This window comes from Schistocerca cancellata, chromosome 9 (assembly GCF_023864275.1).
Source record: "Schistocerca cancellata isolate TAMUIC-IGC-003103 chromosome 9, iqSchCanc2.1, whole genome shotgun sequence".
In the NCBI taxonomy this organism is placed as follows: domain Eukaryota; kingdom Metazoa; phylum Arthropoda; class Insecta; order Orthoptera; family Acrididae; genus Schistocerca; species Schistocerca cancellata.
The window spans coordinates 1,746,462-1,771,265 of NC_064634.1; the positions used below are offsets into that span (position 1 = coordinate 1,746,462).

General features: G+C 42.8%; 1 protein-coding gene across 1 annotated transcript in view; it reads left to right on the forward strand.

Annotated features, from left to right (window-relative positions):
* The first annotated feature begins 223 nt into the window (after positions 1–223).
* The window catches only part of LOC126100614 (UDP-glycosyltransferase UGT5-like), a 175,519-nt gene continuing 150,938 nt past the window's right edge, over positions 224–24,804 (forward strand). Inside the window, exon 1 of the mRNA XM_049911240.1 lies at positions 224–228. The gene's annotated coding sequence lies outside the window, so the exon portion shown is untranslated. The remainder of the gene's footprint in view (positions 229–24,804) is intronic.

A 24,804-nucleotide genomic window follows, 5' to 3' on the forward strand; every position in this document is an offset into this window, starting at 1 on the left:
TTACTTTGTTGAAATCGAGTATTGGTGCTGTTGTGTTCATGCAGTAGGTTAAGAGGTGACGGCAGGTAAGTGTTATGCAATGATTGACAAGACGATAGTGCAAACACACGGTGTCATAATCTGTACGGTTATCGGCTCGTGCCATTATGAATGTTCACAGACAAGTCATATGACCGAAACGAGGAACGTCACAAATGTGTCGCACACGAACCTTCAACGCCAGTCGGCATGTTCTCGTACAAAAGTCCTGTGAGAACAGGATTAGTGTGGACAAGTATTGGGAGTACGGGTGACTGCGAGAGTTTCCTTTTAAGCTCGAGAGGAAACACTTTTTCAACGCTCACGTTTGTGTGTTAGCGGCTATTATTTACAAGATTACAGATTCACAACAACTCGTAACACATTTTCAGTGGTTCCAGTAAATTAAAAACAATTAACAATGAATTTTAAATAGTACGGATTTAATTCTCAAGACATCCTCCATTAATTTCAGTGTACTTTAATGCTCGCAGTAGGACATACTCGCGTTGCACTGCTGACACGACGACCTATCTTAGAGGGGAGGTGAAAGAAAGACAAATCTACGGTTATAGTATCTGTAGAATTAGAGAAAGCTTTCCACAATGTACTCTGCAATACTGTCTTCGAAATTCTGAACATAGCAGGGTTAAAATGCAAGGAATGAAAGGCTATTTACGACTAGTATAGAAAGCACACGGCAGTTTGATAAGATTCGAGAGGCATGAAAGGGAGTGAGACATGATTGTAGCCTATAGCAGAGCTTATTCAATCTGTGTATTGAACAAGGAGTAAAGGAACCCAAAGAAAAAATTAGAGTGGGCATTAAAGTTTACGAAAAGAAATAAAAACTTTGAGGTTTGCCGATGACATTGTACTCCCAGTTCCACAAGAAAGCGTACGGCGTTATCTGTGTGAAATAAAAGACACTATTATAAATATATTATTACATGAAAATACATGTGATTAGTAACTGCACAATTACCTAATTGTTAATCCACTCGCCGCAGTTATCGATTATAGCTCGGCACCTTAGACTTAATTCCGGTCAACTACCTACCTTTCCAACCTCTTAAATGTACCGCAACAGACAAAAGAAAAAAAAAAAAAACATTTAACTCTCACACTGTTTATCTATACACTGTGCAAAAGCGTATTGTTATAGATTCCAGACGACTACCAGAGATGTCGCTGCGGACGTCACATTTAAAATTATGGCGTACACTTTCTTGTGGAACTGACTCTAGTTCTCTCAGAGACAGCAAAGGACTTCGGAGAGCAGTTGAACGGATCGGACATTGTCTTGAAAGGAGGATATAAAATGAACATCAACAAAAGAAAATAGGATAATACAATGTAGTCGAATTAAATCAGGTGATGCTAAGGAAATTAGATTAGGAAATGAGACACTTAAAGCAGTAGATTAGTTTTGCTATTTGACTATCAAAATAATTGATTAGTGTCGAAGTAGAGAGGATACAAAATGCAGACTGGCAGTGGGATAAAAATCATTTCTGAAGAACAGAATTTTGTCTTTTCTGGAAGTATTTGTCTGGAGTGTGCCCATGTATGGAAGTGAAACATGGACGATAAACACTTTAGATAAAAAGAGAATAGAAGCTTTCGAAATGTGGTGCTACAGGAGAATGCTGAAGATTAGATGGGTAGATAACGTAACTAAAGAAGAGGTACTGAACAGAATTGGGGAGAAGAGGAATTTGTGCCACAACTTGACTAGGATAAGGGATCGGTTGGTAGGACATGTTCTGAGGCTTCAAGGCATCACCAATTTATTACTGGAGGGAAGCGTGGAGGGTAAAAGTCGTAGGGGGAGACCAAGAGATGAATATAATAAGCAGATTCAGAAGGATGTAGGTTGCTATGGTTACTCAAAGATGAAGAGGCTTGCACAGGATAGAATTGCACGGAGAGCTGCATCAAACCAGTTTGTTATTTTCAAAACAATGGCAGCTCAGAAACTGGCCGGAAATTTTGTTTAGAGTGAACGTATCAAGTAATTGTATTGTGAAAAAGATGAAGAATGTACTTGCAAGTTTTAATTGTGTGGTTTATTCACTATCTTCGTTAAGCCCTAACTCAGTATCAATGGCTCGGAACGCAACTTTCAATGTATGCTAATCACTCGCCTCCAGAAGTTGACTGTTTACACCTTGATTGCAGAATTTAGTCGTGACATTTCTCTCGCCAGCGAAAAATTTCGTAAAGGTCAACGTATATCGGTTGTCCTTCCAAGAAAACGTCGATGATATGCGGAACGTGATTGAATGTCTGACCTACCATGAGATGTAGGAGTCGTTAGGCGTGTGAGAGACTGCGGTACATTCAGCTGTGGACAAGACCTGTGCCCGGCATATTCCTCATAACTTGATCGAAGATCAGGAGCAGCGTCATGTCAGTTGGTACATGGTAGTCGTCGTCAATCAGATATTCAAGCGGCCCGCCATTGTGAGCCATAATTTATAACAATATTGAATATTTCTTTTGTATGCTGTTCTGCAGCTACAATTTGTACGAAATGTATTTTAATGATAGTCCACCCCAGAGCTAATTTGTTACACAGAGCTTCCACAGAAGAATGTCCCAGTTATACAAGTGTTGCAGTGTGTTCGCTCAAGGTCACAAACGGTAACTCGGACAGTCTAAGACACGCACATGCACGACTGCTGCTTTGTTTTTTTCCGCTTGCAGGACCACATAGGCAAAGTTGTGCCTCTCGAGTTTAAACCGTCTTATGTTCTGGTGTTTGCTAAGGGTGAATCCGTAATTTCAGTTCAACGTGCGTTGCGTCGAAAGTTTAGTGTCGCAGTGGGAGGACGACTTCCTTGACCGTGTGATTTCAGAGATATGAAAACTTTTCATGTAACTGGGAAGGTACATATCCGAAATACTCGTATTGGGGGTTAGAACACCCTCAAGAAATTCTACAGCACCAAAGAGATTTCCAGTTTAGTGTCGCAGTGGGAGGACGACTTCCTTGACCGTGTGATTTCAGAGATATGAAAACTTTTCATGTAACTGGGAAGGTACATATCCGAAATACTCGTATTGGGGGTTAGAACACCCTCAAGAAATTCTACAGCACCAAAGAGATTTCCCAGAATTAAACATTTTCTGCGCTGTGTCCCGACGTCAAGCTTATGCACCATTTTTTTTTTTTCGCTGAACCTACAGTAAAAGGGGTGGCTTGGCTTATCTGGATATGTTGCAAGAGTGGCTCTTTCCGAAATTCGAAGGCGAACCTCAAAGCTTTATTTAGCAAGAAGATGAAGTCCCTCCCCATCGGCATCTCTCTGTACGAGAGTGGTCATACGTCGAAGTCCCTGACCGCTGAACTGGCCGCAATGGTCAGTACGACAGAGCTCTTTTCCAGTGACGTCCACGTTTACCTGATTTCCCGTCATGAGATTTTTTCTTTTATGGCTTTATGAAAGATCGTGTCTACGTACCGCCACTGCCTAATGATTTGCGGTACAGGAGAATTATAGCGAGAGTGTTTTTACTCTGCAGAAGTAAGTCTGTGAGTAACAAGCAGAAGAGAATGGACCAAGCAGTGTTTATTTATTTATTTTTCATTTCGTGTGTGCGACGTTTCCTTGTATCCTTTCCTTTAGGCGACCTTGGATTGTATGAATGACATATCATGTGAAGTAGCAGAAAGCTTTGGTCAGAGGTCGTAGCATTGCATGAGCACAGTGGTTCTGTGGTAGGATAGTACCAACCCCCTAAACGCGAGCAAGTTTGACAAAGATAGTGTGGAAGCTTAGTGTCGCAGTGGGAGGACGACTTCCTTGACCCGTGATTTCAGAGATATGATTTCAGAGATATCATATCAGAGAGTTTCCTGGCTCTGTCAGGTTGCCGAACCATCCCCTCCACCATCTTTTGAACGAACAACGGTTAGGCCGGTATTACACTATCAAATTTCTTTGTCAAATATCTTTGTCCAATACCTTTGTCAAAGATATTTGATGGTGTAATAGGGAACTTTGTCAAATGTCGTCCAACATTTGATCAAATCTAGGGCCTCACTGTAGATTTGATCAAAGAAGTCGCTTGTCTTCTGTTCACTGCAATGTGACATGTTACCACATCGCTGCATTCTGTCGTCTGTAGTGTTTTTATAAACATTGCAGGTAAATACAATTGGTGTGTGCCGACAACTACAAAATTAATAGAGATGTATGAAGCTGATGGGGCGCTTTACGACGTGAGGCTTGCTGAATACAAAAATAGATTACGAAGGTTGGAGACCTGACCTGACCTGACCTAACTTAACCTAACCTAACCTAACCCTCTCCTGTAGCAAGGAATCGGAGTGTTACAGCGAGCCTGTCTTCTGCAGATGTAGCTGTCCTTAAGTGAATATTGTGCTTTGTGATACGAGGATAAACTTCATTGAGCACATACAGAAACGTATGCTCATCCATTCTTAAGTAATTGGTGTACGACTTGACGTCCTCCACTACAAGCTCACGTAACAAGTGTTGTTGAATGCTTTTATCGTGTCGTCGTAAAACCTACGGCTTTACCCAGGTTTGTTTCCTTTTTTCCCCCGCTTCTCTTCCGCATGTGCCCACAGTGCAATTGTGGTACATGCAACTGCTGCAGTTAATAAGAAGTTGTTGTTGTCAGCCATCTTGAACTTTAACGAAAAATATGATGACAGTGTAATACCCCTTCTAGCGCTACGTCAAAGATCTTTGTCAAATATATTTGACGGAATATTTGATCACATCTTTGACCAAATCTTCGACAAAGAAATTTGATAGTGTAATACCGGCCTTAGGCGAGGTGTCCGCAGGTCCACGTGTTCTTGGGTAGCAGTGCTGGACAGACGTGGAGGCGCAGCTTTCGATTTTGATAATGTTAACAAAGGTATCAGAACGCCTCAAATCTGCTCGTTGATATGGTCCAGATGTTGAAATCAGGTGTGATATTACCACGAAACGCCCATAAGGGAGCTTATTTTAATAATTTAGTCAAATTTCAGTAGAATTTTGCATTTGTGCCTTCGTCAGGACACGCACCATGGGCGTTAAGCTCACGGTCGCACTATTGCTCTGTCTTTAAAGGAAGTTCACTCATTTAATCTATTTTAATGTGGTTTTTCTTTTAGAGTAATATTTTGGGGGATTTTTTTATTTATTTTTCATATGTTTCCTTTGTGTACTGGCTTTCACGCCACGTGATCGGTTGGAGCAACCGCCACATTGGTAAACTGCAGTTTCGATCCGAAAATGTATAGTAGGCGAGTGAATCACCATACTGTAGTGGGTGAGTGTAAGATAGAGAAGGAATGATCTTGTGTGTCCGTATTTTTTGCATTTATTTTGGCTACCACAACTTGACCATGTGTGTGGGATAGTATTGATGTGATCGTTAATGTTTCTTGTCCCCCCCCCCACCCCCACCCCCTCCATAACTATTTGATTCGCCTAGAAAGAAGTGCGTTACGTAAAATACTGTTTAAACTCTGTTCCAGAGATTCAACAGGCAGTAGACCGCTCCATTCGCACCATCAACAGAACAGGTATACTACGCCTTCCACATCGCTGGCAACGGGTTCTACACAACGCTGGTGACTACTTTGAAGGACAGTAACAGGTACACACATGTAACTCTTTTGTATCGGTTGTCAATAAATAGTTGCCACTATTTAAGTTCCAACCCTCGTATGTGGGAAATGCGATTTCTCAACTTAGCGCTCCATTTTCTAGCGTCCACAGTTCCGCTCGCTATCTCCAAATGACAAAATGACAATACGTAAACTCAAATAGCAACAGTGAACATGGATTTGTGATTCCTTTTTCAAGAGACCTTCATCTTGAAATGCGGTACTTATTTGTAACAAGAACTATCAAATTAATTAAGACTGTTCTCATATACCAAAGTGAGTAGAAAAAAACTGGCATTTAACCATATATACAGAACTTATGTGATGCTGTCTCTTATTTAGTAGTGCACTTAAATGTAACTACGAGTATTGTTAGTAATCAGTCACTCGCACGCACAGTGACAGTAACAGTATTGCACCGCGTAATTATAAAGTGACAACTGTTAGATCGCTGAGGTTGGCAGCAACCTGAAACAGAACACGGTCGACGCGAAGTGTTCCGAATGGTATCGACCTTTAACGATCAGTACTAGCGGGCTCCTAGGCTACTTACCACGCTCTTAGCGTATCGGGAGCTCATATCACACAAATTTACAATGATTGCCGATTAATAATAAGACCGGTACATTTGCGGCCCCAGGTGCCCCTCCACAATGTCAGTGTGCCGACCACTGGCGTAAGGAAATGTTCAATAAATCCTCCTCAGCCCGGGACGACGAAAGTGATGCATTCGTAGGGGGCAGAAACTAAGCAGCAAGCAATTGTGAGTGTGTTGCAAATAGAATCGAAACCGACGAAAGTGGTTCGTTCGTGAAGAACTTGTATTAAAATAATCGCTGTTTTCTTAGGTCACACTGCACAAGTCGGGAACACTGTTTTGTGGGATCGAAGAACATTTAGTGCTGAATACTGTACAAGTATTTGTTTACCACAAGTCATCAACGAAACGGAGAGCAACAACCAAAATCACTGCATCTATATTCATCGTCACAATTCTAGATATCACACACCACGCCAAACCGTCGATCAGCTGACGGAGGTAAACATGCAGTTAATGTCGGACTGTCCTGATTTATGGTCTAGCGAGCTCTTGGTGGCCCCTTATGTAGAACGAAAAGTCAACGGATAACGATTTTCATCGTCTTAAAAAGTCGTTGAATCCTTCCACAATCTCGTTTTAGTTATCAACATCAGAGCGGAGAAAAAAAGTTTCCAGAAGTTGTTCGAACGCAATAAAAGCTGAATAAATTTTAAAGGCGAATATTTTGAGAAACAATAAATGATGTGGGCCAAAAATGTTTCACTTTCACGAAATGGCACACAGAACACGCAGCCGGGACATCATATAGATGGCACATGTGCTGATAAAAAATAAAAGGGCATAAAGAGATTAAAACAGCTGTAAAAAGATCACAATGGTGACAGGCAAAGGCCGGCCGCGGTGGTCTCGCGGTTCTAGGCGCGCAGTCCGGAACCGCGCGTCTGCTACGGTCGCAGGTTCGAATCCTCCCTCGGGCATGGATGTGTGTGATGTCCTTAGGTTAGTTAGGTTTAAGTAGTTCTAAGTTCTAGGGGACTGATGACCTCAGAAGTTAAGTCCCATAGTGCTCAGAGCCATTTGAACTATTTTACAACAGTGCTTCTGGAAGTAGAGAACGTTTTGATTTGACGAGTCTCCTATTCTTCCCCCACCCCTACCGTCGTGTCACAGACCTTCCCAATTGTTGGGGCAAATATGGCTAGCAGTTTACTGTTTAGTTGTGTTTTAAAATGCGCGACAAAATTAACGATCCCGTCAAGTATGAGGTTCACACTATAGTACGGCATCTGAGTGCAAAAAACTCCGTCCTATCGAAATTCACTGATTTATGGGAATGTGAGGAATGAAGCCGCAGTTCGAAAACGGTGCATCTGGTTTAATAGCGGACTAACAAACGCTCATAGTGAAAAACGATGAAGCTGACCTTCAGCTGTGACTGACGGACTCAAATCAAGGATTGAGTAAATAATTGATCAGGCCACATGTGTCACTAGCAATGGACTGATTTGTGCTTTTCTGAAATTTCACGATCAGTTCTTTATCAAACTGATGATGATTTGGACTACAGAAAAGTGTGCCATTTGAGTTCCTGTGTCTTGCAGACGAATATCTACATCTACATCCATACTCCGCAAGCCACCTGACGGTGTGTGGCGGAGGGTACCTTGAGTACCTCTATCGGTTCTCCCTTCTATTCCAGTCTCGTATTGTTCGTGGAAAGAAGGATTGTCGGTATGCTTCTGTGTGGGCTCTAATCTCTCTGATTTTATCCTCATGGTCTCTTCGCGAGACATACGTAGGAGGGAGCAATATACTGCTCGACTCTTCGGTGAAGGTATGTTCTCGAAACTTTAACAAAAGCCCGTACCGAGCTACTGAGCGTCTCTCCTGCAGAGTCTTCTACTGCAGTTTATCTATCATCTCCGTAACACTTTCGCGATTACTGTACGAAGCGCGCTGCTCTCCGTTGGATCTTCTCTATCTCTTCTATCAACCCTATCTGGTACGGATCCCACACTGCTGAGCAGTATTCAAGCAGTGTGCAAACAAGCGTACTGTAACCTACTTCCTTTGTTTTCGGATTGCATTTCCTTAGGATTCTTCCAATGAATCTCAGTCTGGCATCTGCTTTATATGATGATTCCATTTTAAATCACTCCTAATGCGTTCTCCCAGATAATTTATGGAATTAACTGCTTCCAGTTGCTGACCTGCTATTTTGTAGCTATGTATTCGCAGCACATTACACTTGTCTACATTGAGATTCAATTGCCATTCCCTGCACCATGCGTCAATTCGCTGCAGATCCTCCTGCATTTCACTACAGTTTTCCATTGTTGCAACCTCTCGATACACCACAGCATCATCTGCAAAAAGCCTCAGTGAACTTCCGATGTCATCCACCAGGTCATTTATGTACATTGTGAGTAGCAACGGTCCTACGACACTCCCCTGCGGCACACCTGTGATCACTCTTACTTCGGAAGACTTCTCTCCATTGAGAATGACATGCTGCGTTCTGTTATATAGGGACTCTTCAATCCAACCACACAATTGGTCTGATAGTCCATATACTCTTGCTTTGTTCATTAAACGACTGTGACAAAGAATAACGAATGAGAGCTGCGCTGACGTTTCTCACCCCGGAACCACAAAGATGCTGAGGAGCTTTTGAACCATATTTTTACTGGTGACGAAGCCCGCGTTTCACTTAAGTCAAGAAATGAAGCGCCAATCAATGGAATGGCGTCATTCACAATCTCCAATGAAACCAACAAAAGTGAAAAAGATTCTGAACACCAAACTGGTTATGGCCGCAGTGTTGGGGGGATTGATTCGGCGTCCTGCCCATTGACTTTACGTCTGTGACAGGAGAGACCGTGAATGCGTGACGGGGCCTGCTTTCAGCAGACCCTTGACCGACTGCGCCGCGCCGTACACAGCAGACGGCCTGGATGGCTGTCCAGCGGCGTTGTGCTTCTACAGTACGCGATAACGCTAGCCCGCGTTGGTGAAGGATTTACTCCGGCAGTTTAAATGGGAAGTTTTTGAACATCCGCGCTAACCTCTGTCATGGCGCAGGTTAAATTTTCATATGTGTGTGAAATCGTATTGGACTTAACTTCTAAGGTCATCAGTTCCTAAGCTTACACACTACTTAACCTAAATTGTCCTAAGGACAAACACAGACACCCATGCCCGAGGGAGGACTCGAACCTCCACCGGGACCAGCCACACAGTCCGTGACTGCAGAGCCCAAGACCGCTCGGCTAATCCCGCGCTGCGGCGCGGGTTATGACCGTCTTTTTGCCAAACTGAAGGAGTTTTAGTGTGGAAAGCTCTACAGAAATGACCACGAATAAATCAGGGTTAGTGACAGGTTCACCGGGTTGGCGGCATGTGAGTATGCAAAAGGCGTACGAAATCTGGTGGGGCCCTACGAAAACTGGTTAAATTTGAACGCCTAATGCGTAGAAAAGTAAGTAAGGTATCAAAATATCTTGTAAAATGAAGTTTCTCTTCATTACGTGAATAATACAGACGTTTGGAGAAATAAACATTCTTCACGTATAGAATGGCACTCGCACATTTCTTTCGGATTATTGGGGGAAAAAAGGTAGAGAGCAATCAAATACACGAAGTCGAGGGTTGGTAGATGGGCTCCCTGAGAGAAGAGACGTAAGTGGTTACAGTCTCTGAAAAAGTCCATGATGGTTCTGAATGTTACACGTGAGACGAAATTTGCTACGTTATTATATAATACACATTATGAGAGAGACAATCTCTGTGAGATATATTTTTCATTTGTATAGGTGGTATCCACAAGAAGTGGAGATATCGAGGAAGTACTGAGCAGATATGTGATTTACTCATGCAGTGATTTGTTATGGTATAATACACTTAGTCATATGAACAGTCAGAACACAAGCTGAGAATCTGTCATGATGTTACACTACATAGACTTGATGTAAGGACACCTATATTTACCCATGATTTGGTAAATTGTAAGCACCTCCTTTCACACACCCCTTGAAGGTGATGCAAATGTTATAATGTATTATCTCCTCTTTTTATGTAGGAACTGTAGGATTTGGTAGTTTATAGGTAGTGAATAGTTTCTTCGATTCTATCTTTCTTTCTTTCTCCATTATTCTAGCACCTCCTGCAGCTGGGTGTTGTTTGTTTATGGAACGTAAGAGTATGTTGTGTGACAGTAAACTTTCAGGTATGAATAAAAAGGCATGAAGAAAATTAAGTACAAGCCTGGTCAACCACTAGCCAGGTATGAAATCAAAAGAAAGAAATGAATAATAAATGAAGGAAAGCCCGTGCTTTAAATATTAAGTCTGATAGCCCTTGGCACGCAAAACCTAAATAAAGAAACTTAAAATGACCATAAACCCCAATAAAAGAAAGCCAATGGGACTTAGTATAATTTTTAGTGTAAATATTTCACATGCATATTCTTGTACATTTATATGTATTTGTATATGTGTTAAAACTTTGCATATTGAAATGTGACCACGAAATGTAAGCTTTCATAATTAGCGATGTAAACATGCTTGGACAAAGTGATCTTTGTTAAAATGTAAATATGGCAAAAAGTGTTAAACTGTGAACGTTATAAACTACGAATTTTGTGTTATTTGTGAAAGTTATGGTGCATAAACCAGATAACTGTTCGTAAACCGATATAAACTGCAATTTACTTCGACGATAATGAGGATTTTCACACTGCAAATGAACGTTTGTTGGCGAGTGTAAACGTGATGAAACACCTACCTTTGCGAACTGCGACGCCGTTGTTCCTGGCCGGCCTTCAGATGCTTTGGAGGCAACAAACTCAGCACCTGTCGTAGGCGATGTGGAGCCTAAAACTACATCGACCACATATGCGCCGGGAACAATAGTCATGAAAATGCACAAGGACCTGGAGGGTTGTGTCGTAACAGAAGACATGGACATTGCTTCAGATCACGCACACGCTCAATCTTATGGTGTCACCGGACTTAACACGCCATTTATGCTGGAATAATAACTTGTAATGAACACTATGTGAAAGTGAATACTGTGCAAGACTGTTATAACACATCGATTTTGAAACTGCCGCACGCGACAATACAGTGATGCTATTGCGCATGCGCAAAGACTATGTGCTGCCAGAGATGCATTGGGAAATCAACGCTGGAAGCACACATTAGCTGCGCTGGCGAGCAGCTTGCTCAAACAAACTTTATGTAAATATATGTATATTAATTTTGTAAAAAGGATCAAAACTGTAACAATTGCATTTAGTGTATAAGTTTAGAAAGTAAGTATTCACAAAGATTATCCCCTATGAATGCACGTGGCCTTTCCTATGAAAATATGTATATATTGACATTTAGGTATATCTATTATATTGTTTGCTAGCCTCCCACGCTAAATGTTTTAGCGTGACAGTCGAGGGGGCGATGTAGCAGGACTTTGAATTTCGCCGCGCTACACGCGTTCCCTCAGATATAAATTATACCGACGTAGCTGTATGAGCGCTCGACGGGAGAGAAAATGTTTATAAGGAAATTAAGGTACAAAAATTGTAACTCTTTTTGTTTTCCACCCGCTCTTGTCTCTTGAGAGCGGAAGCTTAACTTCACTTATTCGCTAGTCTTGGTATGATTCAGACGTAAAAACATTTCGTTAGTCTTGGTCTGATTAAGACGTAAAAACTTATTAATGTGCAGACATATTGTATTGTGGAAGCTTGTATGAAATTTGGAGGATGGAAGGAGCCGTAAAATACATTGCATTCAATATCAAGATGGTTTTAATTTGTAGACATTAGTAATTCCTGGACGATGAAATTTACTGCAAGATTTTGGAGCAGCTACGACTTTTCATGCAGAAATGAAGCAGGAGATTGTTGGAGAACAAGACCTGGACGTCGCACGAGAGAAGACATATTAACTTGGTAAAGAATGAACTCTTATCTACGTCATTTCCCCCTGTTAATGGCATTTTGTTATACTCTGTTCTCTTTCAAATAAATTTTGTAGTGGAAATTGGTTTGACTCTTGCTCAAAAACGCCACAAGGACCACCCCAACAATAGCTTCCCGAATCACGAAGTCCGATAGCTTTTCTGTAATACGAAGTCCGATTTGCATTTCATTCTTTCCCTTTTTTCACGGTCATTAACGATTTTAAAAAGCCCTTTTTATTCACCATTCCTTCCCACATTTTCAACCTTTTCTTTTCTTCTCTTTTTCCTTTTTTTTATTAACCACTACAGTATTGTGAATAATAGTAATAATAAGAATAATAATAGTAATAATAATAGTAATACACTGCAGCGCCAAATAAACTGAACAGACATGCGTATTCAAATAGAGAGATATGTAAACAGGCAGAATACGGCGCAGCGGTCGGCATCGCCTATATAAGTGTCTGGCGCAGTTGTTAGATCGCTTACTGCTGCTACAGTGACAGTTTATAAAGATTTAAATGAGTCTGAACGTCTAGTATAGTCGGCGCACGAGCAATGGGACACAACATCTTCAAGGTAGCGATGAAGTGGGGATTTTCCCGTACTACCATTTCACGAGTGTACCGTGAATATCAGGAACCCGAGTAAAACATCAAATATCCGACATCGCTGCGGTCTGAAAAAGATCCTGCAAGAATGGGACCAACGAACACGGAAGAGAATGGTTCAACGTGTCTGCGAACATCATCGACATCGGCTTTCGGAGCCGAAGGCCCACTCGTGTACCCTTGATGACTGTTCGAAACAAAGCTTTACGACTCACCTGGGCCTGTCCACACCAACATTGGACTGTTGACGACTGGAAACATGTTGCCTGCTCGGACAAGTCTCGTTTTAAATTCTTTCGAGCGGATGGACATGGATGGGTATGGAGACAACCTCATGAATCCATGAACCCTGCATGTCAGCAGGGGACTGTTCAAGCTGCTGGAGACTTCGTAATGATGTGGGGCGTGTGCAGTTGGAGTGATATAGGACCCCTGATACGTCTAGATGCCACTCAGACAGGTGACACGTACGTAAGCACCCTGTCTGATCACCTGCATCCATTCACGACCATTGTGCATTCCGACGGACTTGGGCAATTCCAGCAGGACAATGCGGCACCCTACACGTCCGGAATTGTTGCAGAGTGGCTGCAGGAACACTCTTCTGAGTTTCAACACTTCTGCTGGTCACCAAACTCGCCAGACATGAACGTTATTGAGCATATCTGGGATGCCGTGCAACGTGTTGTTCAGAAGAGATCTCCACCCCATCGTACTCTTACGGATTTATGGTGAACCCTGCAGGACTCATGGTGTCAGTTCCGTCTAGCACTACTTCAGACATTAGTCCAGACCATGCCACGTCGTGTTGCGGCACTTCTGCGTGCTCGCGGTAGCCTTACACGATATTATGCACGTATACCTGTTTCTTTGGCTCTTCAGTGTATAATAATAATAATAATAATAATAGTAATAATATTAATATATTTTTGAGTTGCCCGGCTTTGGCTCCAGTTAAAAATTGGCAACTCTACCATCACTGCTGACATTCATTGCCTACAACTGAGACGTCTTGAAGACGCAGTGGAAGGAGAACGACCAGGAAGACTGTCTGAAGTAATGCTACTCCACGATATTGCACCTTTTCCACCCTCAATCGAGAAACGTTCAAGGAACTTGTTTTCCGGATGGAAATGTGCTCCGAACTACTTCTTCGCCTCATAACCACATGATTTCTAGAGTCGCTGAATCGAAAAGTTACCCCATCATTGGCAGACAGTTGTAAACTTTGAAGAAAAATATGTTATTCATGACTAAAATCTCTGTAATGTGTATGTGTTGTGTTTACTGAATTTATGGCAAACCTATGAAGTTATGGACCAACGCAATAAATTTTACTGAGGTCAAGTGTTCGCCAATGTCTGCAAAAATTACGCACGAAAAGCAATTTCATCAATTTCCGGTTCTAGAACAGATTAGAACTTCGTGCTGTAATATACCGTTCGTCATACGCGCCAGAAGTAGTTCGTCTTTGTCAGGGGTTCGAGTGGTACAATCTTTTCTAGGCGCCGAGTTGTAAGTCTTTGTGCTGTGGACAGAATGTGCACCTAGCAGTTTTTTTTTGTTGGGAGCAGTAATTTGTATTGAAAATGCATTCGGAATGTTTTACGATTGTATCGATTGAGGAGAGTGATAAGAATTAAATATGCGTATGCTCGAAAGAAGACTTGTTTAGAGATGTACAGAAAACTAGTGCATGCATTTCATTGTTTTGTCATAATTGTACGGGGAATAATAGAAAATGCGTTGAAACTGTATATGAGTATCTTCAGTAATGTTCGACAAACCTGGACCTTTACATCATTCCCTAGACAAGAAGAAGTTTGGAGCCACAAATATTTTCAGGAAATAAGAAGAGTATTAAAAGTTTTGGTCATTACATCATGCATTTTAGAACTATTTCTTAACAGTGTTGTTTCCCACACTACGTAACAACCCAGTTACATAGCTGTATGATTAGCTGAAGAACTACAATTATTATCAAGTTTCGTAACAATGACTTTTAAATGGACATAGGGAGCAGCAGTGTTATACTCAGCACGCTAATGTCCATGGGACCCGCCAACTTTTTAAAACGAAGTAAGCTAAATCCGTCTACATAAAGAAGCCATAAAAAAAGCTGAAATAAAAGAACGTGTATAATTATGCAGTCCATTTTTTTCAATAATACTGTGCAGCAGTTCCCAAACAATGAACTCGGTGCTTATTCTTGAATGTCAAAACACATAAAAAGTAAAATTTCACATCTAAATTGACGACATTGCTACAGGAGAGTAGATTGGAACAAGAATTTATTCATCTTTATTTTCTTAATTTGGAATTTGCGGGACATCACGTTAATGTTGTTGTTGTTGTGGTCTTCAGTCCTGAGACTGGTTTGATGCAGCTCTCCATGCTATTCTATCCTGTGCAAGATTCTTCATCTCACAGTACCTACTGCAACCTACATCCTTCTGAATCTGCTTAGTGTATTCATCTCTTGGTCTCCCTCTACGATTTTTACCCTCCACGCTGCCCTCCAATACTAAATTGGTCATCCCTTGATGCCCCGAACATGTCCTAACAACCGATCCCTTCTTCTGGTCAAGTTGTGCCACAAACTTCTCTTCTCCCCAATCCTATTCAATACTTCCTCATTAGTTATGTGGTCTACCCATCTAATCTTCAGCATTCTTCTGTAGCACCACATTTCGAAAGCTTCTATTCTCTTCTTGTCCAAACTATTTACCGTCCACGTTTCACTTCCATACATGGCTACACTCCATACAAATACTTTCAGAAACGACTTCCTGACACTTAAATCTATACTCGATGTTAGCAAATTTCCCTTCTTCAGAAACGCTTTCCTTGCCATTGCCAGTCTACATTTTATATCCTCTCTACTTCGACCATCATCAGTTATTTTGCTCCCCAAATAGCAAAACTCCTTTACTACTTTAAGTGTCTCATTTCCTAATCTAATACCCTCAACATCACCCGACTTAATTCGACTACATTCCATTATCCTCGTTTTGCTTTTGTTGATGTTCATCTTATATCCTCCCTTCAATACACCATCCATTCCATTCAACAGCTCTTCCAAGTCCTTTGCTGTCTCTGACAGAAATACAATGTCATCGGCGAACCTCAAAGTTTTTATTTCTTCTCCATGGATACCTACTCCGAATTTTTCTTTTGTTTCCTTTACTGCTTGCTCAATATACAGATTGAATAACATCGGGGATAGGCTACAACCCTGTCTTACTCCCTTCCCAACCACTGCTTCCCTTTCATGTCCCTCGACTCTTATAACTGCCATCTGGTTTCTGTACAAATTGTAAATAGCCTTTCGCTCCCTGTATTTTACCCCTGCCACCTTTAGAATTTGAAAGAGAGTATTCCAGTCAACATTGTCAAAAGCTTTCTCTAAGTCTACAAATGCTAGAAACGTAGGTTTGCCTTTCCTTAATCTTTGCCGGCCGCGGTGGCCGTGCGGTTCTGGCGCTGCAGTCCGGAACCGCGAGGCTGCTACGGTCGCAGGTTCGAATCCTGCCTCGGGCATGGGTGTGTGTGATGTCCTTAGGTTAGTTAGGTTTAAGTAGTTCTAAGTTCTAGGGGACTTATGACATAAGATGTTGAGTCCCATAGTGCTCAGAGGCATTTGAACCATTTGAACCTTAATCTTTCTTCTAAGATAAGTCGTAAGGTTAGTATTGCCTCACGTGTTCCAACATTTCTACGGAATCCAAACTGATCATCCCCGAGGTCAGCTTCTACTAGTTTTTCCATTCGTCTGTAAAGAATTCGTGTTAGTATTTTGCAGCTGTGGCTTATTAAACTGATTGTACGGTAATTTTCACATCTGTCAACACCTGCTTTCTTTGGGATTGGAATTATTATATTCTTCTTGAAGTCTGAGGGTATTTCGCCTGTTTCATACATCTTGCTCACCATATGGTAGAGTTTTGTCAGGACTGGCTCTCCCAAGGCCGTCAGTAGTTCTAATGGAATGTTGTCTACTCCGGGGGCCTTGTTTCGACTCAGGTCTTTCAGTGCTCCGTCAAACTCTTCACGCAGTATCGTATCCCCCATTTCATCTTCATCTACATCCTCTTCCATTTCGATAATATTGTCCTCAAGTACATCGCCCTTGTATAGACCCTCTATATACTCCTTCCACCTTTCTGCTTTCCCTTCTTTGCGTAGAACTGGGTTTCCGTCTGAGCTCTTGATGTTCATACAAGTGGTTCTCTTATCTCCAAAGGTCTCTTTAATTTTCCTGTAGGCAGTATCTATCTTACCCCTAGTGAGATAAGCCTCTACATCCTTACATTTGTCCTCTAGCCATCCCTGCTTAGCCATTTTGCACTTCCTGTCGATCTCATTTTTGAGACGTTTGTATTCCTTTTTGCCTGCTTCATTTACTGCATTTTTATATTTTCTCACGTTAATAGAAACAATTAATTGTGAAAGAATAACAGTTGAATTGTATATTTTTAAAAGTACAAAACACATGATATGTAGTGTTATAGATGTTAATTTAAGCAATAATTTGAGTCTATGAAACCTATATTTAGTATTGCTTTATCCAAATCAGGCGCGCACTGCAGTGACGTGGACAGATTAGCACACTACTGCACTGAAGTCCGCTGTTCCTCTCCTGTGTTCAGTCGTCGTCACATTGTTCATTGCAACTGTGAAGTAAGTGTACCACTTCTGATTCATCCTGCATAAATCAAAGTGTGCTTTACCTAGTAGAGCTTTCTTCATTATTGTGAACTCGCGATGCTTTGACGAACTCAGATAAGCTACAACATCTTTTCCAGTAATGCGCTCAGTTGTTTGTGTTGTGTAGTATGTTTTTGTTCTTGTGCGTGTGTGTGTCCTGATCAACTCGAAATACACACCAACACAGCTATAGTTTGCTTTGTTGTGCTTTTTAATTCAGTCTAATAACACGTTTTTATGGCATGCTAAATCGTGTTTTGAAGTCTTAGTTCAACGAAAATAATCCAAAAACCAATTCGCAGCAGTTTAAATGCCGGGGCGCGAGCGCTAACGTAGCTTCAAATTGCGAGGGTGCCTGAAGGTTAATAATACAACACAACCTGACTCCTATCTGAAACCTCGTCTGTAAGATAAGATATGAGTAAAATAAAAACGTGTCCCGCATCCTTATTCTGATATTGCAATCTCCAGTGATCCAACCGCAATATCGAATGTCGGCTCTTGTCTTGACCGTCTGCTAAGATATTATTACAGCAGACCTGTTTATTATTTCGAGTCACTGTCGTGCATTTCGTTTCTGCGTTTACAGTCTGGCTGTCAAAAGTATTACTCGTTAGCCACTGCACGGTCGGCACGGGTATTGTCCATTTCTCTTTTCAGTGAAGTTAGAGGCGTCGTAGTGACCAGCTCTGTTCACTCCTTCGGTTCTACGTACTACTTTACCGTTTTAAATCCTGGCGTATTACATTTTTAACTGAAAAGTGTATAAACTCTGTTAGTAACCGGAAGCTGTAACTTTTCAGCATGAAACGCAGTATAGTAGATTATTTCAATAAAACTACACTGAAGAGCCAAAGAAGCTGATGCACCTGCCTAATATCGTGTAGGCCCCCCGTGAGCACGCAGAAGTGCCGCAACACGACGTGGTATGGAGTCGACTTGTGTCTGGAGTAGTGCTGGAGGGAACTGGCACCGTGAATCCTGCAGGGCTGCCCATAAATCCGTAAGAGTACGGGGGAACTGGCGGTGGAGACCTCTTCACAGATATGCTCAATGGTGTTCATGTCTGGGGAGTGGGGTGGCCAGCGGAAGTGTTTAAACTCAGAAGAGTCTTCCTGCAGCCACGCTTTTGCAGTTCTGAACGTATGGGGTGTCGCATTGTCCTGCTGGAGTCGCCCAAGTTCATCGGAATGCACAATGGACATGAATGGATGCAGGTGTTCAGACAGTCAGAGACGTATTGTAAGTAGGCTGTTTATGTTTTCTTTATGTAAGTAGGCTGTTTATGTTACAAGGACTGCAATGGGTCTGCATCTTTGATGACTCACCAATACCATTATTTCTACAAGGACTACAGTGGGTCTACACCTTAGCTGACTCACCAATACCATTATCTCTACAAGGACTACAGTGGGTCTGCATCTCTGATGAGCCACCAATACCACACTCTCTACCAGGACTACAGTGGGCCTGTCCCCAATTTCTACAAGGACTACAGTGGGTCTGCATCTCTGGTGGCCCACCAATACCACAATCTCTACCAGGACTACAGTGGGTCTACTCTGTGATGACCTACCTACCAATCTTCTTCAAAACGTCGAATGACTCTGCGGTGGGTTTGCTCTGTTGTGGCCCATTACCTGTCTGCATGTCAAGAGTCAGCACTGTCTTTCCGTTGGAAGGACAACACTACTTCTTCAAGACTGCATGGAAATCCACTACTTCCTTGTGCATTTTCTTTTACTGCTCAGACTTTGAGAAAAACCACTGAAATTTTACTGTGATGAACAATCAGGACTATCTTTATGGACTGTGAGAAAATTTAGCTTTTGACCAACATTGTATCAATAAGTGTGTGCATTTGATTTCTTTGTTATCGTAATTGTGAAAAAAAAATTTTAAGAAATATGTATTGGCCAATGCCCAAAAAATTTGTAAAATTTTTTGTGGGGAGCATGGGGGCTATGTAAGTAGGCTGTTTATGTTTTCTTTATGTAAGTAGGCTGTTTATGTTTTCTTTATGTAAGTAGGCTGTTTATGTTTTCTTATTGGCAACGTTACGTAGCGCTCTATATGAAAATCACTGGCTGTGCTATGTGCAGTCTGTGTCCAGTTTGCATTGTTGTCAGCCATTGTAGTGTTGGGCAGCTGGATGTGAACAGCGCGTAGCGTTGCGCAGTTGGAGGTGAGCCGCCAGCAGTGGTGGATGTGGGGAGAGAGATGGCGGAGTTTTGTAATTTGTCATGAACTGCTATATATATTATGACTATTAAGTTAAATATATTGTTTGTTCTCTATTAATATCTTTCATTTGCTAACTATCCCTATCAGTAGTTAGTGCCTTCCGTAGTTTGAATCTTTTATTTAGCTGGCAGTAGTGGCGCTCGCTGTATTGCAGTAGTTCGAATAATGAAGATTTTTGTGAGGTAAGTGATTTCTGAAAGGTATAGTTTAATGTTACTCAGGGCCATTCTTTTGCAGGGATCTTTGATAGTCAGATTGTGTTGCGCTAAAAATATTGTGTGTCAGTTTAAGCACAGTCGTGTATAATTGTTCTAAGGGGACGTTATAGTATCAAGAAATATCAGGAGTCCCATACCACTCTAACTGTACACGCCGCACACCATTACAAAGCCTATACCAGCTTCAACACTCCCCTGCTGACATGCAGGGGCCATGGATTCGTGAGATCGTCTCCATACCCGTCCACGTCCACCCGCTCGATACAACTTGAAACGAGACTCGTCCGACAAGGCAGCATCTTTCCGGTCTTAAAAAGTCAAATGTCGGTATTCACGGGCGCAAACGTGGCGTAAAACTTTGTGTTGTGTAGTCATCAAGGATGCACGAGTGGGCCTTCGTCTCAGAGAGCCCATGTCGATTATGTTCGCACGCTGACACTTGTTGACGGCCCAGTTTTGATATCTGCAGCAATTTGCGGAAGGGTTGCAGTTCTGTGACGTTGAACGATTCTCTTCGGTTGTTGTGGGTCCCGTTCTTGCAGGATCTTTTTCCGGCCGCAGCGATGTCGGAGATTTGATGTTTTACTGGATTCCTGATATTCACGATACACTTGTGAAATGGTCGCACGGAAAAGTCTCCACTTCATCGTGACCTCGGAGATGCAGTGTCCCATTGCTCGTGCGCAGTCTAAATCACGTTCAGACTCACTTCACTCTTGACAACATGCCATTATAGCAGCAGTAACCGAACTAACAACTGCACCAGACACTTGTTGTCTTATATAGCCGTTGCCGACCGCAGCACCGCATTTCGCCTGTCTACATATCCCTGTATTTGAATACACATGCATATACCAATTTCTTTGGAGCTTCAGTATAGTTCCAGGGTTTTAACGACAGGAGATGGTCCCTGTGGATCGAGAAAATATGAAGCTGATAATGCCCAATTACTTCACATAACAATAGTAGCACAGGAACAGGTAATGTTGAAGATAAAAGCCAATCATGTGAAGTAAGTCCTTGTTATTGGGATTCCGAAAACATATCTAATTATCCTGTCTGTAGGAACGACAGTACTGCAGAGAATTTAAGACGAAATATGAGTTGGTTGGTGTGGTGTCACCGCCAGACACCACACTTGCTAGGTGGTAGCCTTTAAATCGGCCGCGGTCCGTTAGTATACGTCGGACCCGCGTGTCGCCACTATCAGTGATTGCACACCGAGCGCCGCCACACGGCAGGTCTAGAGAGAGTTCCTAGCACTCGCCCCAGTTGTACAACCGACTTTGCTAGCGATGGTTCACTTACAAAATACGCTCTCATTTGCCAAGACGATAGTTAGCATAGCCTTCAGCTACGTCATTTGCTACGACCTAGCAAGCCGCCATTACCAGTTACTATTGATGCTGTAAAACATGTACCGTCAAGAGCGACGTTCACCATTTATGGATTAAAGTTAAGTATTCCACCAGCTACGTCAGTTTTTTCTACAGTCTAATTTCCTTGTCCTGTTCCATACCTCACGCCAGCCTGCGTGAGCTAAAACGCGTGCCTTTCGGCTTCCGCTCATACCGGTGTTGGCTCTCCTGCCAACCCACAACATTTGGCGACGAGGCCAATCCGCATTTGTATCGATATTGCCCTGATTTACTTGTGTAATGGCTTCGCCATAATCTCCAGATGTGCTGTCCGAATTTTATCACTTACAGAATCAGCAGACGCAGGCCTTACTGGATGCCCTTGGACAGCTCGTCCAGGGTCAACGTGCAATGCAAAACGATGCGGCAGCCGCCGCTCCACCGCTAACGCAGCCACAACACGCCATTGCACCACCTTTTCGTCCTTTTGATGCTGCACAGGAAAGCTGGACGGAGTGGTCATGCCAATTTGAAGTGCATCTCGCCACCTACAGAATTCAAGGTACCGAGCGGCAGCCTTTTTTATTATCTTCCGTCGGGGTGACCACGCACCATGTGATAGTCAAATTATTTCCCCGATGCGACATAGCAACTCTGTCCTACGACGAAATTTTGTCTGCATTTGATGCATATTTCAAAGAATCAGTCAATGTAGTTGCCAAACGGTATACCTTCTTTCATACAAAAAGTATGGCAGGTCAGACTAATTGGGAGTGGGTTGCCACCTTGCAAGGCCTTACTAGGGATTGTGTTTTTGAGTGTCAATGTGGACTCCCTTATTAAGATACTATGGTGCATGATGCAATTGCACAGAATGTTTCTGATGTTCATATACGGGAACAGATATTGAAACTAGTCAATCCCTCCCTTCAACAAGTGATGGACATATTGGATCGGCAGGACACACTTAACTTTGCTCAGGAATCATTTGAAACTTCGCCACCCGTGTGTCAGGTTAACCGGCCCACCGGGCGAGCTGCACGGAACAGTAAACAGTCCTCGCACCTGGCCGCACCAAAGCCGCCTGGCTCTCAGCCACGTGTACCGCGCCGGCAAGCAAATGCAGTGCTAAAATCATGCCCGCGGTGTGCTACTAGACATTCCCGTGAGAACTGCCCATCACACCTGGCTATATGCTTTTACTGTCATAAAAAAGGACATGTTCAAAGTGTTTGCCAGAAAAACCTCAGATCAGAAGCTCAAAACCATTCCAGGCCCTTTGCTTCACACCGGAATCGGAATCGAACCAAGGATACTCAGGCTCGCGACACTTCGCCCATGGAAATTCATGTAGTTCATTCCACTCTGCCCAGTGCCACTTTCTCTAACAGTGACTGTGTTCGTCCCACAAATAGTGTGCGTCGACGTCGCCGGAACTCCCATCAAGTCGCAAGTGATTTTGTACCAGTGTCAGTTCACGTTGCACGAGACAGTCGCTCTTGTCGTCAGCAGGACAATAAACTTTTTGTGGACTTGGACATTAATGGCAAAGTGATACCATTCCACCTCGATACCGGAGCTGCAGTTTCATTGATCAATCAAGCCACGTACAAACAGCTGGGCACACCTCCGTTGCGTGCCACAAATGTTAAGCTAACTAGCTATTCCGGCAGCATATCCCTGTGTTAGGACAGTGCAGCCTTCTTGCAACATACAAGGGACAGACAAAACTTGTGTCATTTTACGTCATTCGTTCTTCTTCTGCAGTGAACTTGTTTGGTTTCCATTTATTTTAGTTGTTTAACTTGTCTATAGTAAATCAGGTCCTATCAGTGAACCAGACTGTGCCTTCAGACAGTGTTTCTCGTCTATGTGAAGAATTTGCAGACATTTTTGCACCGGGCCTCGGTTGCGCTAAGAACTATAAAGCACATTTGGAACTGAAAGTAAACGCGCAACCGAAATTATTCACAGCGCGCAATGTTCCCCACGCATTGCGTGATGAGGTCGCAAAAACATTACACGATTTGGAATCACAAGGTGTAATTGAACACGTGCAGGCTTCTCTCTGGGCATCACCCTTAGTAATTTTGCAAAAACCTTCCGGAAAATTGAGACTTTGTGTGGACTTCAAGGCAACAGTGAATCCACAACTAGTGAATGCAACTTTTCCTTTACCCCACCCACAAGATCTTTTTGCAAACTGTGCCCGGGTAAATATTTTTCGAAGTTGGACCTAGCAGATGCGTACTTGCAAATACCGGTGGACGAAGAATTCCAGCGCGTTTTGGTGGTTAACACGCATCTTGGTTTGTATCGATTCAAACGACTGCCATTCGGGTGTGCATCCGCCCCTGCATTGTTTCAGCAATATCTACAAACTGTTTGTGTGTCGGTCCTTACTGCAGCAAATTATCTGGACGATATTGTGATCTCCGGAAAGACGGAAGAAGAACATTTAGCCAATCTCAGAATATTATTTCAGGTCTTGCGACAAAATGGTCTTCGCTTGCGGAAGGACAAATGTGTGTTTTTTGCTCGTGACTTACCCTACCTGGGACATGTACTCAATGCCCAAGGCATACGTCCCAGTCCAGAGCACCTCCGTGCCATACAAGACTTGCCTTCGCCACAGAATTTGAAGCAGCTACAGAGTGTGCTGGGAAAAATAAATTACTATAACAAATATGTTCCACAGGCCTCTTCCAGCTCAGCTCCGCTTCATCGCTTACGCCGTCAAGGTGTTCCGTTCGTCTGGACGACGGAATGCGAACGCGCCTTTCGCCAGTTGAAATCGGCGTTGATTTCCAATACTTGCCTTACGCCATTCGATCCCCGGAAGCCCCTTTTGTTGATGGTGGATGCATCGGATTTCGGGATCGGTGCTGTGCTGGCGCACAAAGATGGTTCGCACGATCGCCCTATTGCCTTTGCGTCCAAATTGCTCTCATCTGCGCAAAGAAATTATTCACAGATCGAGAAAGAAGCATTGGCTCTCGTATTTGGTGTTACAAAGTTTGATGATTTCTTGTATGGTCGTCACTTTACCATCATCACAGACCACAAACCTTTGACATCGCTTTTTCATCCGACCAAGCCTGTACCTCCAGGTACAGCGCAGAAATTAATTCGCTGGTCTATTTTCCTCTCACAGTACCGCTACGATATCTTGTATCGGTCCACTGCTAAGCACGGAAACGCCAATGCGTTGTCCCGTTTGCCTGTTGCTGAGGATAGAGCATTCGATTCCTCCGAACTTGCTTGCATGTTCATTGATTCGGAAATCGATGACGTGGTCGAATCGTTTCCGATTGATTTTCGTCGTGTAGCTACAGCCACAGCTGCCGACCCTGTCCTTGCTACCGTTCTGCGTTTTGTTGCTACGCAATGGCCCTTGTCAAAGTCACGGATCGGGGATCCGTTCGTTCGCCGATTTTTTGCTCACAAGGAGAGACTTTTTGTACGACATGGTGTTTTGCCGTTGCGTTCTGACAATGATCAGTCCAGGGTC